Source organism: Leguminivora glycinivorella, chromosome 4 (genome assembly GCF_023078275.1).
Source record: "Leguminivora glycinivorella isolate SPB_JAAS2020 chromosome 4, LegGlyc_1.1, whole genome shotgun sequence".
NCBI lineage: Eukaryota > Metazoa > Arthropoda > Insecta > Lepidoptera > Tortricidae > Leguminivora > Leguminivora glycinivorella.
This window is the reverse complement of record NC_062974.1, coordinates 23,759,038-23,772,315: the sequence shown is the minus strand read 5'-3', so window position 1 is coordinate 23,772,315 and position 13,278 is coordinate 23,759,038. Positions and strand designations below refer to the sequence as shown.

General features: G+C 36.5%; 2 non-coding genes across 2 annotated transcripts; one reads left to right on the top strand and one right to left on the bottom strand.

Annotated features, from left to right (window-relative positions):
- Positions 1-976: 976 nt before the first annotated feature.
- Trnav-aac lies at positions 977-1,049 on the bottom strand. Its single transcript has one exon. It is a non-coding gene; the product is annotated as a tRNA-Val (tRNA).
- Positions 1,050-3,771: 2,722 nt separating this feature from the next.
- Positions 3,772-3,844, top strand: Trnav-aac. The gene has a single exon. It is a non-coding gene; the product is annotated as a tRNA-Val (tRNA).
- Positions 3,845-13,278: the final 9,434 nt, after the last annotated feature.

Here is a 13,278-nt window from a genome sequence, read left to right as displayed (position 1 = left end):
TATCCATGACAGTGGTTCCCAAAGATTACTAGGCCCCAACTCACATCACAAAAAGCGACCAAACCTATAATTTATAGCAGTCAGATTTTAAAGTAGTTTCACTCGCAGGCTGACACAATATTCACTCACGATCTTTAAATACCTAAGGAAATGTTCTTTATAGCATGTTTTGCTTGTAAAAATGTGCCAAGAAAAATCTCACTCAAAACATGTCGTAACATGTTTTCCTCGTCCGCACAACTCGATTTTAGATAAACACAATTTATTCTCGACACGAGCTAATAAGGCACTTTAGGAGGAGAGATTACGTCAATTTACTATGTAAAAGTGCCGAGACCAATTTGCGAGAGACGTATCTCTAGGCGAGAGGAAAATAACTCATTTTCTCACAAGAGAGGCAATGGCGGAGTGCATTTTATTGCAAGAATACGTTTAGTTAAGCAAAATGTTTTGATGCTTTTCTTTTATTTTATGCATTATATTTGCAGAAAGTACATTGATAATAATTTATATTGTTTATATTATTGATAATTTTATTTGCAAAGGAGAATATTTTGCAGATATGAGTAACACGTTTTGTTAAATGATAATCATTAATTGTATCTATTTAATACATCATCAAAAAAAAAATTAAGAAGAAAATATTCAAAATAATCTTGTGTGGGTGTCTAATATTTTTATCTTAATAAAAATCCAAGTCCTTTATTAGACCTCTTTACACAGGGGCATACCAAAATAACAATGTTAGCTGTTTTGAAGGAATAATAAAAGAAACCCTAAACGAACATGAAAGGAAACGATTTAATTTAGATCACAAAAATTATAAAAACTTTTCATATAAACTTGATTGAATTATATTAAATCGCTTTAACAGACAAACTTAGTAGTGCTATGATATCACATTTATAATAAAAAAAATTGGAAATATTATATTTCCAAAACACCATGTACAATAAAAAAAAAAAAAAAAAAGAAGTGTTTCCGCCCGGGATCAAACCGGGGGCCTTCTGCGTGTTAGGCAGATGTGATAACCGCTACACCACGGAAACTTGATGTCCATCGACGAAAATAACCACTACTATCGTTACTCTTATTTATTACTTCTGATCACTTTGCCAATTGATTGGCTAATGAGACCATAAATAATTCAAAGATAAATAATAGAGGGCGTACTCGGCCAATAAGTTAGATAAATTAATACATTGATATCTAGAAATATCTATTAGTGATAATGAGAAAGCCTTTGATCTTTTGTGGCTAATTAGTACCTACATACGCAAAAGTTGCGAAGCGAATTACCTAAATGTATATTTTTTTGTTTTTATTTGGAACACATAATATTTCAGTAAATATACAAACACATCGCTGGCTGACAAGTATACCGTACCTTCTCCTACCTACAGTTCGCCTGGTGGTAAGTAGTCACAGCGGATGGACAACTCTAATTTCTTACCTGAAAAGAGAAAATAAAAACTTAAAAACGTATACCTATTCCGCTTCGTGTAAGTATATTAGTTATATGTAACAGATTTAACAGTAGGTAAGTACCGCGCATACACTACACCACACATAGATGGCGCCACAAAAAATGCCTTGTTGCCATCGATTGTAGATTGGCGATAAGTGTCACTTTCGAGCTATAAATCTATGTCAAAAGTGACACTTAACGCCATCTACAAGTATAATCGAAAGCTACAAGGCCTTTTATTGTGGCGCCATCTACATGTGGTGTAGTGTATGCGCGTTCTAGGCTGTCGCATTTTAATATTTTTAATGTATGGGATGGTATGATCTTCTTATATTCAATCTATGCTATTTTGACTAGAAGTCTTGCGTCAGAGGATGAAAGGAAGACAAAAATCAAGAACAAGAAAAGCCTCAAATTTTACCTACTTAATATATAAGTGTTCCCCAAGTACAGAGCTAGGGTTGGCACAAGTGAGATTACTTCCCAGTTTACAGTTTACGCGTTTAAGTTGGTAGTTAATTGTTGCGAACTCCCTAATCCCCAGTTTATTGTAAGCTCAAACTTCAGGCTTCTACCTGATCATTAACTCCTACAGGGTTGCCATGGCAACTACAGTTTTAAAAATTGTTTTAGTTACCGGCAAGAATTTGCGATTTTCCACTTTTAAATTTATTCTAAGCCTAATGGCATCGATTGCAGACGTTTCTGCTAATCAGAAGTTAAAATATGAATATTGTTCATCCATACTAATACTATAAATGGGAAAGTGTGTGTGTGTCTGTTTGTTTGTCCTTCTTTCACGGCAAAACGGAGCGACGAATTGACGTGATTTTTTAAGTGGAGATAGTTGAAGGGATGGAGAGTGACATAGGCTACTTTTTGTCTCTTTCCAACCCCCTCCACTTCCCTGAAATCGAGGGTGGAATTTTGTATGGTGCATTCCGCAATCTTCAAATGTAACGCGAGCGAAGCCGCCGGTATAAGCTAGTACTGAACTTCAGTTCCGCCAAAATGTTGTGGTTGGTGCCGTAGAAAAAGTTGCTCAATGTGACCGTTTTCATATATAGTAAATTATCATTGTAAAGTAGGATAAAAAACGGCCAAGAGCGTGTCGGGCCGCGCTCAGTGTAGGGTTCCGTAGTTTTCCGTATTTTTCTCAAAAACTACTGAACCGATCAAGTTCAAAACAATTTTCCTAGAAAGTATTTATAAAGTTCTACATTTGTGATTTTTTTCATATTTGTAAACATATGGTTCAAAAGTTAGAGGGGGGGGGGAGGGGGACGCACTTTTTTTCTTCTAGGAGCGATTATTTCCGAAAATATTAATATTATCAATAAACTATTGTAGTAAACCCTTATTCATTTTTAATACCTATCCAACAATATATCACACGTTGGGGTTGGAATGAAAAAAAATATCAGCCCCCACTTTACATGTGGGGGGGGTACCCTAATAAAACATTTTTTTCCATTTTTTATTTTTGCACTTTGTTGGCGTGATCGATATACATATTGGTACCAAATTTCAGCTTTCTAGTGCTAACGGACAGACAGACATGGCGAAACTATAAGGGTTCCTAGTTGACTACGGAACCCTAAAAAGACGACGTGTATACATAGACAAATCGTTTCAGAACCCTAAATTTGGACCTATTAGATAATCAAAAAAGTTCCATTAGTCGTCAAAAAAACCGCATCAAAATCAGTCCATCCATCAGCCAGGACAGCCGATGCAACAGTTGATTGGCGTCAAATTTAATATACACCTTTTTGAGTCGGAGTTTGAAATTGTTTAAAATTGCCTCAGATAAATTCAAGTTTCTAATGGATCGGCAACGCGAATGTCACCCATTGAGTTGCAGGCGTTCATAGGTAACGGTGACCGCCTCCCATCAGGCGGACCGTATGCTTGTTTGCCACCGACGTGAATCGTGATATGAAAATAGATAATTGATTCAGTTGACAACCCTGCGTACAAACTGTCTTGAAACTTGCGCAGGTACAGTATATTATTATGTAATATAAATATAGCACCTACAATGTGAACTACTCATGTGTAGAGATACATAATATATGTTATTGCTTTTTTAAGACTTTGAACATACCTGAGTCTTATTTAATTAAAATGAGTGTAATTAAAGGAACAAACATTGACTGTGTTCGTGACCTTGACAGTGTAGTGAGTAGTGTAATGAGTGAGACCTTCAATAATACTCTATGTAGCACATGTAGTAACCCCTTCACCAAAGTAGAAAATTAAGACAAGAGCTACTGTTGCATAATTTCGCACTCGACTGCCAAGTTTCCGTGGTGTAGCGGTTATCACATCTGCCTAACACGCAGAAGGCCCCCGGTTCGATCCCGGGCGGAAACACTTATTTTTTGCTTTTTTTTTAGATGTCATCATTTTCACTTTTTTATGTTTTTTTTTCAGATTGTTAAGTACCGAAAAACTTTAATGAGTTTTTTATCTTTGCTGTAAAATCTTCAGTATCGTAAGTATGTGTGTATTTCGTGAAAATGATTTCACTAATCGTAGGACCTCATTGATGATTCAAAAATATAATTTTCTATGGAAAGTAGCAACTCCAAACCGATATTTTTAATAGCTACCTTTTTCCACTTTCAAAATGGGTTTGCCAGAGTACCTTACCTATACGTTCCCCGTTCCCAGTATTCGAAATTTAAATTTCCAGCAGCCTGACGGACTTTGTGCCAAAGCGATATGACTTCCCTTTAACTGTTGTTTTTCCTTGAAACGTTAGGCGATGTGACTGTTTCTGCAATTTTATTAAGGTATAAAGCGATCGGCAATTTTTTTTGCTGTATATTTTAAATTGCTTTTGTGTTTTATTTCGAATATAAGTAGGTATAAGTATAAGTCTTTAATTAAGTAAATGTAAACAAAATTAATCTCAAAAGGCTCCTTATGTCAGTTAAGGCGAAATGAAAACATCACTACACCAAAATAAGAAGTTTGAAAATAGGTCGTACAGTGACAGATCCGCTTTGGTTTTTGAATTTGGTTGGTTAACCAACAAATTTAATGTTATAACTACCCGAAAATGTACAAATCATTTGTTTACGATCTTTTAAATACCCAAAAGTACAGAGTATAATGCAATAGATATAGCGTACAAAAATATATGTGAAATCGTACTTACTTTGAAGGCTTCAAGTAAAAGGTTTTCCTGTTCGTAAAGTGTAGTTGGTATCTTCGCGAAACTCAATCAGTGCCGGTATTTAACACTTTAACATCGTAAAGTTCGTTAAAACCGAACAGAGCTATTTGCACGTTTAAAATGTTACAACGTGGAACGTTGGCTTCGGCGATAAATGGAGTAGCGGAGAGGCACAACTGAACGTTTTTACAATTTTTACTGAAATGGAAACAGAAGACCTGATTCTTACAAATCATAATATTTTAGTGTTTTAAGCTCGGAATGACCAGCCAAATTAATTCGGGTGTTAACAACATTTCTCATACCGCACGTGCCAATAATGATACCCGAGCAAGCGAGCGTAGCGAGTGGTTCAGAATGTGGAAACTTCAGCGTTGCGAGGTTTCAAGTCACGTACTTTAAACAAATTTTGCCATCGAGAGAAACAAAAAAAATTAACCACACCAACTCAGGAAAATACTCCAAATCAATAATACATTTTTTAAACATTATCATGCATACAATTTTTATTATTAATTAAATATCATAATTTAATTGTCAATTATACCAGCCAGATTAACGCGGTGTCTTGCGTGACCGTCACGCGACCGTCTCCGTCGAGTCTCACCCCGTGTCTTGCGTGGGCGACGGTCGCGCGACCGTCGCCGTCGCGTCTCATACTTCCATATCGATAAGGTTTGATTTCGTATGCGTCGCATCGCCGTCGCCCACGCAAGCCACGGCGTTATACTTCCATATCGATAAGGTTTGATTTCGAATGCGTCGCATCGCCGTCGCGCGACCATCGCGCGACCGTCGCCCACGCAAGCCACGGCGTTAGGCATCAAGTTAAAATTTGTATGAAATCATTTGCACTTTTATGGATAAAATGCTATTTTATGTAGCCGAATGCCATTTACGAACAATCAAGAGAGCATATTTAAAAATATTTTAAGCGGGTTACTCACGTATTAAGTCGATATAGCGTTCGACATGTTTCGGTCCAATTTCGAGAAAGTAGAAAATTTTGAGAAAGGTCCTCGAAATTGGACCGAAACATTAAGTCGATATAGCGTTAGACGCTATATCGACTTAATACGTGAGTAACCCGCTTAAAATATTTTTAAATATGTATGAGTCTCACGGGAGTTTTATAGTTAAAATCAAGAGAGCCTTTACCAGACCGTGCGGTAAAACTTTTTTTTTGCTATTGTAAATGGGCTTACTTTTGGCCACAGGCTAGCCAAAGGGAAAGATGTGGCCTACGATGGAGTGAGCTCGCCCAGAAGATGCCTTTTCACTCTTGATTTGAAGGTTTCCGGGTTATATGAGCTCGGAAATATAGCCGCCGGCAAATAATTCCAATCCTTGGCAGTGCGCATAAGAAAAAGAGGCAAAGCACTTCGTGCCAATACTACTCGAATACTTATCTTCATCCGCGTCTCCACCACATATTAATTTAGTATCGTGAAGATGGAACTGGTAATAATGTCGTAAGTGCCAATTACCAAGAGTCGTAAGGTTGCATTTTGTTTGGACAGCTGTTTCCAGTTTCGATTCTGAGTAATTATTGTTTCAAGCGAGTTCATTAAAGAGCTATTGTTTGGCAAAATTGCGTTGTACTTCGCGTTTAAGTTTTGATTTGTACGTAAGTTATGTTACAGTATGTTAAGTCTGGTTGGTTAAATGCGTATGATAGCAGTATAAATTTAAAGTTCGGTGACCATACTTTGAAATTAGAGGGTTGCAATAATTCTATAAGGATCCGTTTCGAAGATATTTTCAAAAGACGACATTAAACCCACTATACGCAAACTCCGGTGGCCCTAATATCATTTTTATGGAAGCACAATATTTTACGTAAGGTAAGCGGGTAAATCTCGACTGTCATTTTTTCTTATATCACTTGTTTCAAATTGAAATCAAGAAGCCAGCCAGCATAAATAAGAAGTCATGAAATATGAAAATGAAAAATGAAAAAAAAATGAAAAAAGTTTATTATATAAATTAACAATTACAGAAAATCGCGACCCTGTGTCCTGAGCTAGGAAACCCTGTGTTACAGGACGCAGTTTCATCGCACTAGTGCCTTAACCTATATTATAAAACTATACAATTCGTAGAGCGAGTTGCATAAGGAAGTACAAAGAGCTTACAAATAACATTTTTTATTTTTTGTGTAACGTAATATATTTAAATTCAAATAATTTGGTATCAACACTGAGCTGCGTGTACGTACGAGTATTTACTTGAATGTACGGGTATGTATGTGTTAGTGTGTGAGAGATTTATACTATAATATGAATATGATATGAGGATATTAATAATAAATTAAGATGAGATAATAAATTAAGATAAGAAGATAGATATTTATATAGCTATACTTATAAATTGGCGTCATTAAACAAAGTTTAAATAACATAAATAAAATAAAATATATACTTAGCTTGCCACATACAGAAGAATATTCGAGTTTCACAAAACTTTCATAGTTTTATTTAAATCCCAAACATACCTTAATATAGTTGTTTAAAATCGTTTTGTCCTGAGCCCTGAAGCGATTAAACACTGGTAAAGCGAAATTGAAATAGAGCTCGCGCTCGCTGTTGTCACGGCTTGCATAGTGCAGGTAAAAGTCACTTCTGGATTCAGACTAGTAAATACTGCACTGCGAAGTTTTCTCAAAACCAAATAATTCTGAAAATCAGCTATATATAGTACTTAAAGTATACTTTAGAATCATAAAATTGTAAGTTAGTTATGGATTTATTTTGAGGTAGCGCTTCTTGGCTTAGTATTGCCACAGTACAATAAAAAGTCCTATCGTACAGTATGGTCACTCCCGCTCCCCGCTGAAAGTGCTGCCCACCCCCTTGTAGTGTGTGATACGCCCCACCTCTCTAGACTATATAAGCATGTTACATATGTTATTCTACACATTATAACTCTATACTCCGAGACAGTCGTTTGATTCAACGTCCCACATCACACCCTCTCGGTTACCTCACAGTTACCGCCTGTCAAAAACGCGAACAGTCGACCTGTCATATTTCACTCATGCACGCATAGTACGCATTCACCTACACGAGTTTAGACTCTGTGTAAGAACGCGCCTCTTTCATATATTTGATCGCCATTCGCCAGTGTCCGAGGTGTGGTAGCCATGAAAACTATAGTGACGGAGAGACAGATTAAGCTTGCTTGCGCGCTAATATTTGCAACTTGTCTACGCACCTTGTCTTGGCCTGTGTGGTGACGGGTTAAGAATTTCACCACCCCCTTTCTTCCCGTGGGTGTCGTAGAAGGCGACTATGGGATATGGGTTAAATTGTGGTGTAGACGAGAGGCTGGCAACCTGTCACTGCAATGCCATAGTTTCGTTTTCTTTTAACCCCTTATTTGCCAAGAGTGGCCCTGAGCTTTAGTAGTTTCATGTGCTCTGCCTACCCCTTTATGGGATACAGGCGTGATTGTATGTTGTATGTATGTATGTATGTATGTCTACGCACCCAGCTAGCCTATCTGGCCCCGTAGCCGAATGGCAATTCTGCGACGCGAAACGCCACCGAAACGCAGTCTGGCTCTGTCGCCATTTCGTTGTCGGCAAGAGCGATAGAGATAAATCTACGAAAGAGATATCATCGTGAGCGTTTCGTGAGCGTTTGTTCATTCGGCTACGCACACTGTACGGAGATAATAAATGTAATAAAGTAAGTCTTTAGAATTGTTTCTTCAGCGTAGGAAAAATGTAGACGTAAATGGTAATGTTTGGACTGACTCCACGAGACAGTGGCCTTAGTGTGGTGGTCAAAGGTAAAACACTTGTAACACTTTTTGGCAAATAAACTTTTTTTTTAAGTGAGATAACGATAACTACGTGCATCCTGAACTCGTGAGGCGTTTGGAACTCGACCGAACTTTCAGCGCTGACAAAGGGTTTAATTAAATTGTAGGAAAGCGGCTCACGTGAAACGGAATATTTTCATAAAATGTATGGGAATGGATTAGTTCGGGAATTTGGCCAACTGTATGGAAAAAGTATGGAAGCCGCGCCGAGGCGGCGTCAGGTCGTTTGTGCCATACAGTTGGCCCGACGCTACGCTCGCGAGACGCTAGATGTGGCCCCCCCAGCCCCCACCTTTATGTTCTAAAGTATAATAATGATTCAGTCGAATTATTTAGGATACTTGAACTTTAAGGGCAAAGGGAAGGAAAAATGATACCTATGTACGAATTCCTTGGATAATCAGATGAGCCTCCGAAGTTTCGACCTGGCATATAATGAACCACTTCTCGCACTAGTGCGTAAAAAAACACCATCTGTACTGGAATAGTACATTACGATACAAGTGCGTAAAAAAGGAAGTTCGAAACGAGTGGCGATAAATTAAAACACGACCGAAGGGAGTGTTTTAAATCGACACGAGTTGCGAATTTCCTTTTCGCACGTGTATCGTACGACGTTTTTCAGTACAGATGAGCTTCCGAAGTTTCGATGATTGCCTACTGTACGCAGATGACACATCTATTATTGTAAAATGTGAAAATATGAAAACTTATAATGATGATATAAACAGGGCGTTAGTTAGCACAGTAGAGTGGTTGAACGTGAATAACTTAAAAGTAAATGTAAATAAGTCTAGCTATATTCAGTTCAGTACAGCAAGAGGAAATACACAAAAATTAAACATTATTCTAGGTAGTGAAGTGGTAAAAGAGGTGCAAAATACAAGATTTTTAGGTATAATCATTGACAGCCACTGTGATTGGACGGCGCATGCCGCCAATGTCAGATCTAAAGTAAATAGTTTTATCTTTGCACTTAGACGAATTAGCCAAACTGTTTCAACCCAGGCAGCAATACTCGCCTATAATGGTTATGTAAACTCAATTTTACGATATGGACTTGTAGTTTGGGGAAACAGCATTGATAAAGATGCCTTATTTATAACACAGAAGCGTTGTATCAGGGCTATGTTTGGCATAAAACATTTGGGCTCATGCCGCAATTATTTTATAGAAAACGACATACTCACTGTAACGTCTTACCCAGGGTAAGCTCAAAGAACTAATAGAAAGCTACTTCAATAAAATTATTGACTCTACTCAAGCTTTAATACTTACCATTAATTCAAAGTTAAAATTATATTAATTAGATATGTAAGCTACGAGGGTGTAAGCTACGAGGATGGAGTATAAAATAAACAAAAGATTGGATACTAAAACATTTCGATTTATTGTATCTATAATCATTTATATTTTGTCAGAAATAATTACTATAACTCTGTATTCAATTAAGTCTGATTAGGACCTATTTGAATACACCGCCTTCATTACTAGAGCCAAGTCCCTACGTCAGGAAAAGTAGACGGAAACAAAAACCTGACTGCCCAAGTTTAACCTGTACACAAGCATAATAAAATATGTTATGGATAAAGAAGTAAAGCATATTAAAATACATAAACAATATATGACAAAATCATCTAGGGTAATATGGACTAACGTTATGGAAACTAGTAACCAAGTTCCTGAGGTGTGAGACATGTTAGCGATATAGACAATGATATGTTCTAACAAGCATAATACGTATCTTAAAGGTGATTTAATTAACTATTAATTACAAACAAAATATAATTCAATACTCCTAACTGTATGGCATAATCAACGAAACTTAGATTCTATAAAATGCTATTGTGGGAGATATTATGATAAGAAAACCATGAAGATATTAAATAATTAACCTGGGAAGACAAATTGGGAAATAAATAAATTAAAGTAGATGAAATTACGCAGATAATACTTAAAATATGTTAGCGTTGTTGAGTTTGAAGTTGAATAACATATAAGTATGTTATAAATGTTATAATGTCGATAAAATCGACGAATAAATCTGGTTCATCACGATTAGGCCAACAAACATTTATATCCTTAAATAAAATAGCTGGTTGCAGTCAACGTTAAGGCAAGCTTTGAAATCTCATAAAATTATCATGCATAAGTCGTTCATAGGCATTACGAATATGTCTAGACGCAATTCCCTAGCGTGAACGTATCCATACGCATGGTATTATAGTCACTCGGACTCGCACCGTCTGCAATACCGTAGACCCGTCGCCTACATGGAATACTTCACGCAAGGTTCAGACTATCGAGTACTGAAACCGGGACATAAAAGTATGATATATGACATGAGTGCCCATGAACGTTCATAAACAAGACAATGATATAAGCGTTGCCCTTGATATCATGAGATCAGCCATTTCATTATGGTATCATTGAGACATTACGCGAATGAAGTATAACTTAATTAAAACCAGATGGACTCAGATTTATATACTTCTAAAATATATTGCACTGAAATATTCTTCAGCTAATATATAAAATAGATTAGTGTTTATTTTGATTGAAGTATCAATAACACAAATATGTCATAAAATCCATAAAATCGATGGATAAATCTGGCTTATCACGACTATATTAAAAATAAACTTATATCGTTATATAAAATAGCTGGTTGCAGTCAACTTTAAGCAAACCTTGAGATCTTTTAAAATTATCATGCATATATCGTTACTATGGGTGCTGTTAATATGTCGGAGCCGCAAGTCCCTACGTGAACGTATCCATACGTATGGTATTATAGTCACTTGGACCCGCACCGTCTGCAATACCGTAGACCCGTCGCCTACATGGAATACTTCACGCAAGGTTCAGACTATCGAGTACTGAAACTGGGACCAAATAAGTAAGTAAGTAAGTATGTGACATGAGCACCCATGAACGATCATAAACAAGACAATAATATAAGCATTGCCCTTGATATCATGAGATCAGCCATTTCATTATGCACCTGTAACATCGCGCAAAAGTAAAATACAACTGTTTATTAAATTAAGCCAGTTGAATAAGACGTTAATACGGAATTTCATAATATTTCATGAAATTCGAGGACAAAATAATATTATAACCATTATTCCTGCTTATAAAATGCTATTGTAGGAAATTTTGATGTGATTTAACCATTAAATAAAACCTTAGAAATTCAACCAACTAAATTGTTATCGAATCTAAATGTTAATATCAACATCAATAACATGTTAACATTGGTCATATGATTAATATCATGAAAATGTGTATATAAATATATGGACGATTGGGAAGGGGACTGACCGTAATTCAATCTTTGTAATTATATTATGTACAAAAGAATGGTTGATTGCATTCTACCATAAAGCCAGGTTGTGATTCTTATAAAATTACTATGCCTACGTCATCTCTATAGACAACTATGTCAAGCAAAGTCCTACGTGAATCACTCCACACGCTACCAGAAAGATATTATATACAAATACAATCATCATGGGCCCTACCTAACCCGGGTGTGTTACATAGTAACTTGCAATTTTGCAAACCCTTGGGTGATAATATCGATCATGCAACCATAATGAGTTCGCCATTTACTCGACGGTGCGAATATTTTTAGGCGTGTATTTGGCTACAATAGTTTTCGGTAAATAACCAAAACCACACCAAAACCCAAACCTTTAATTGCGTGGTGAAGCATCTCACGTATAAGTCAAACCAGTAAGATACAATAACAGTGACTTATAGTAAATTTTTAATAGACAAATAGTGCCCAAGAGAGACCATAAACACAACAATAATAGAAGACTGACTTATAACATCCTGAAACCAACGATTCCTTTATTTCTTTACACTTAAATACGAATTTGCAAATCATTTAAATACACTAAATAGCTACGAGCCAGTTGAATAGGGATTTATTACCTTTACCCAATAATATAAGAAAGGCTAAGCATGTAAAATACGGTTTAAGTCCAGATTGAATCATACTAAATAAAACACGGTTGGTTGTCCCCAACACCGAGTCATACCGAAGCAATCCTCAATGTCGTTTAGTTGTCTAATAAAATTTAAGATAAACAGACCACCAATCATTTGAGTATTACATTGACTCCAATACAAGCTAGCTTATACCAGCAAATGAAATACCCAAACTTCTCGTCCTGTGAGGACAATAAACGTCTCAGAAGGATCTAGAAAGACATAGCCGTAATACGGATCTCGCCAGATCCCGATGAGCAGCAATACTGACACTCGTAGCATGTCCCTCAGCGGGAGCAAGTCCCTAGAGGGGAGAGCCATGTATACGTTTTGTATGAATATTAAATTTACACAAACAATATACTTGACACCCCTAATAACACACACATGCACAGGATATACCTGTGAGGACAGACCAAAGGTTTGACCATTTATTAGACATCTAGGACGGGCCCTATAATAAAACACATGACGTATTCCATCAACGTGGATGAAAACCGTTGCTTAGCAACATTAAAATAATTAAATATGGGTAATCTCAAAACCTTGTCATTGCTGGAATAAATCAACTCAAGGACAATTCCAATAACGACTAAAATACCTCATTGTTAAAACAGCCACGTGTATATTGTATAATAAAGCCACTGTGACCGGTTTCAACAACTACAAATTAGTTAGTAAATAAATATAATATACTTTTCGAATGTACGTATCGGGCGTACTAAAATTATATCAAATATGTATCAAACATAGTCTCAGTCAAATGACGATTCAATATGACACGTGAATTAGGTACGTATAA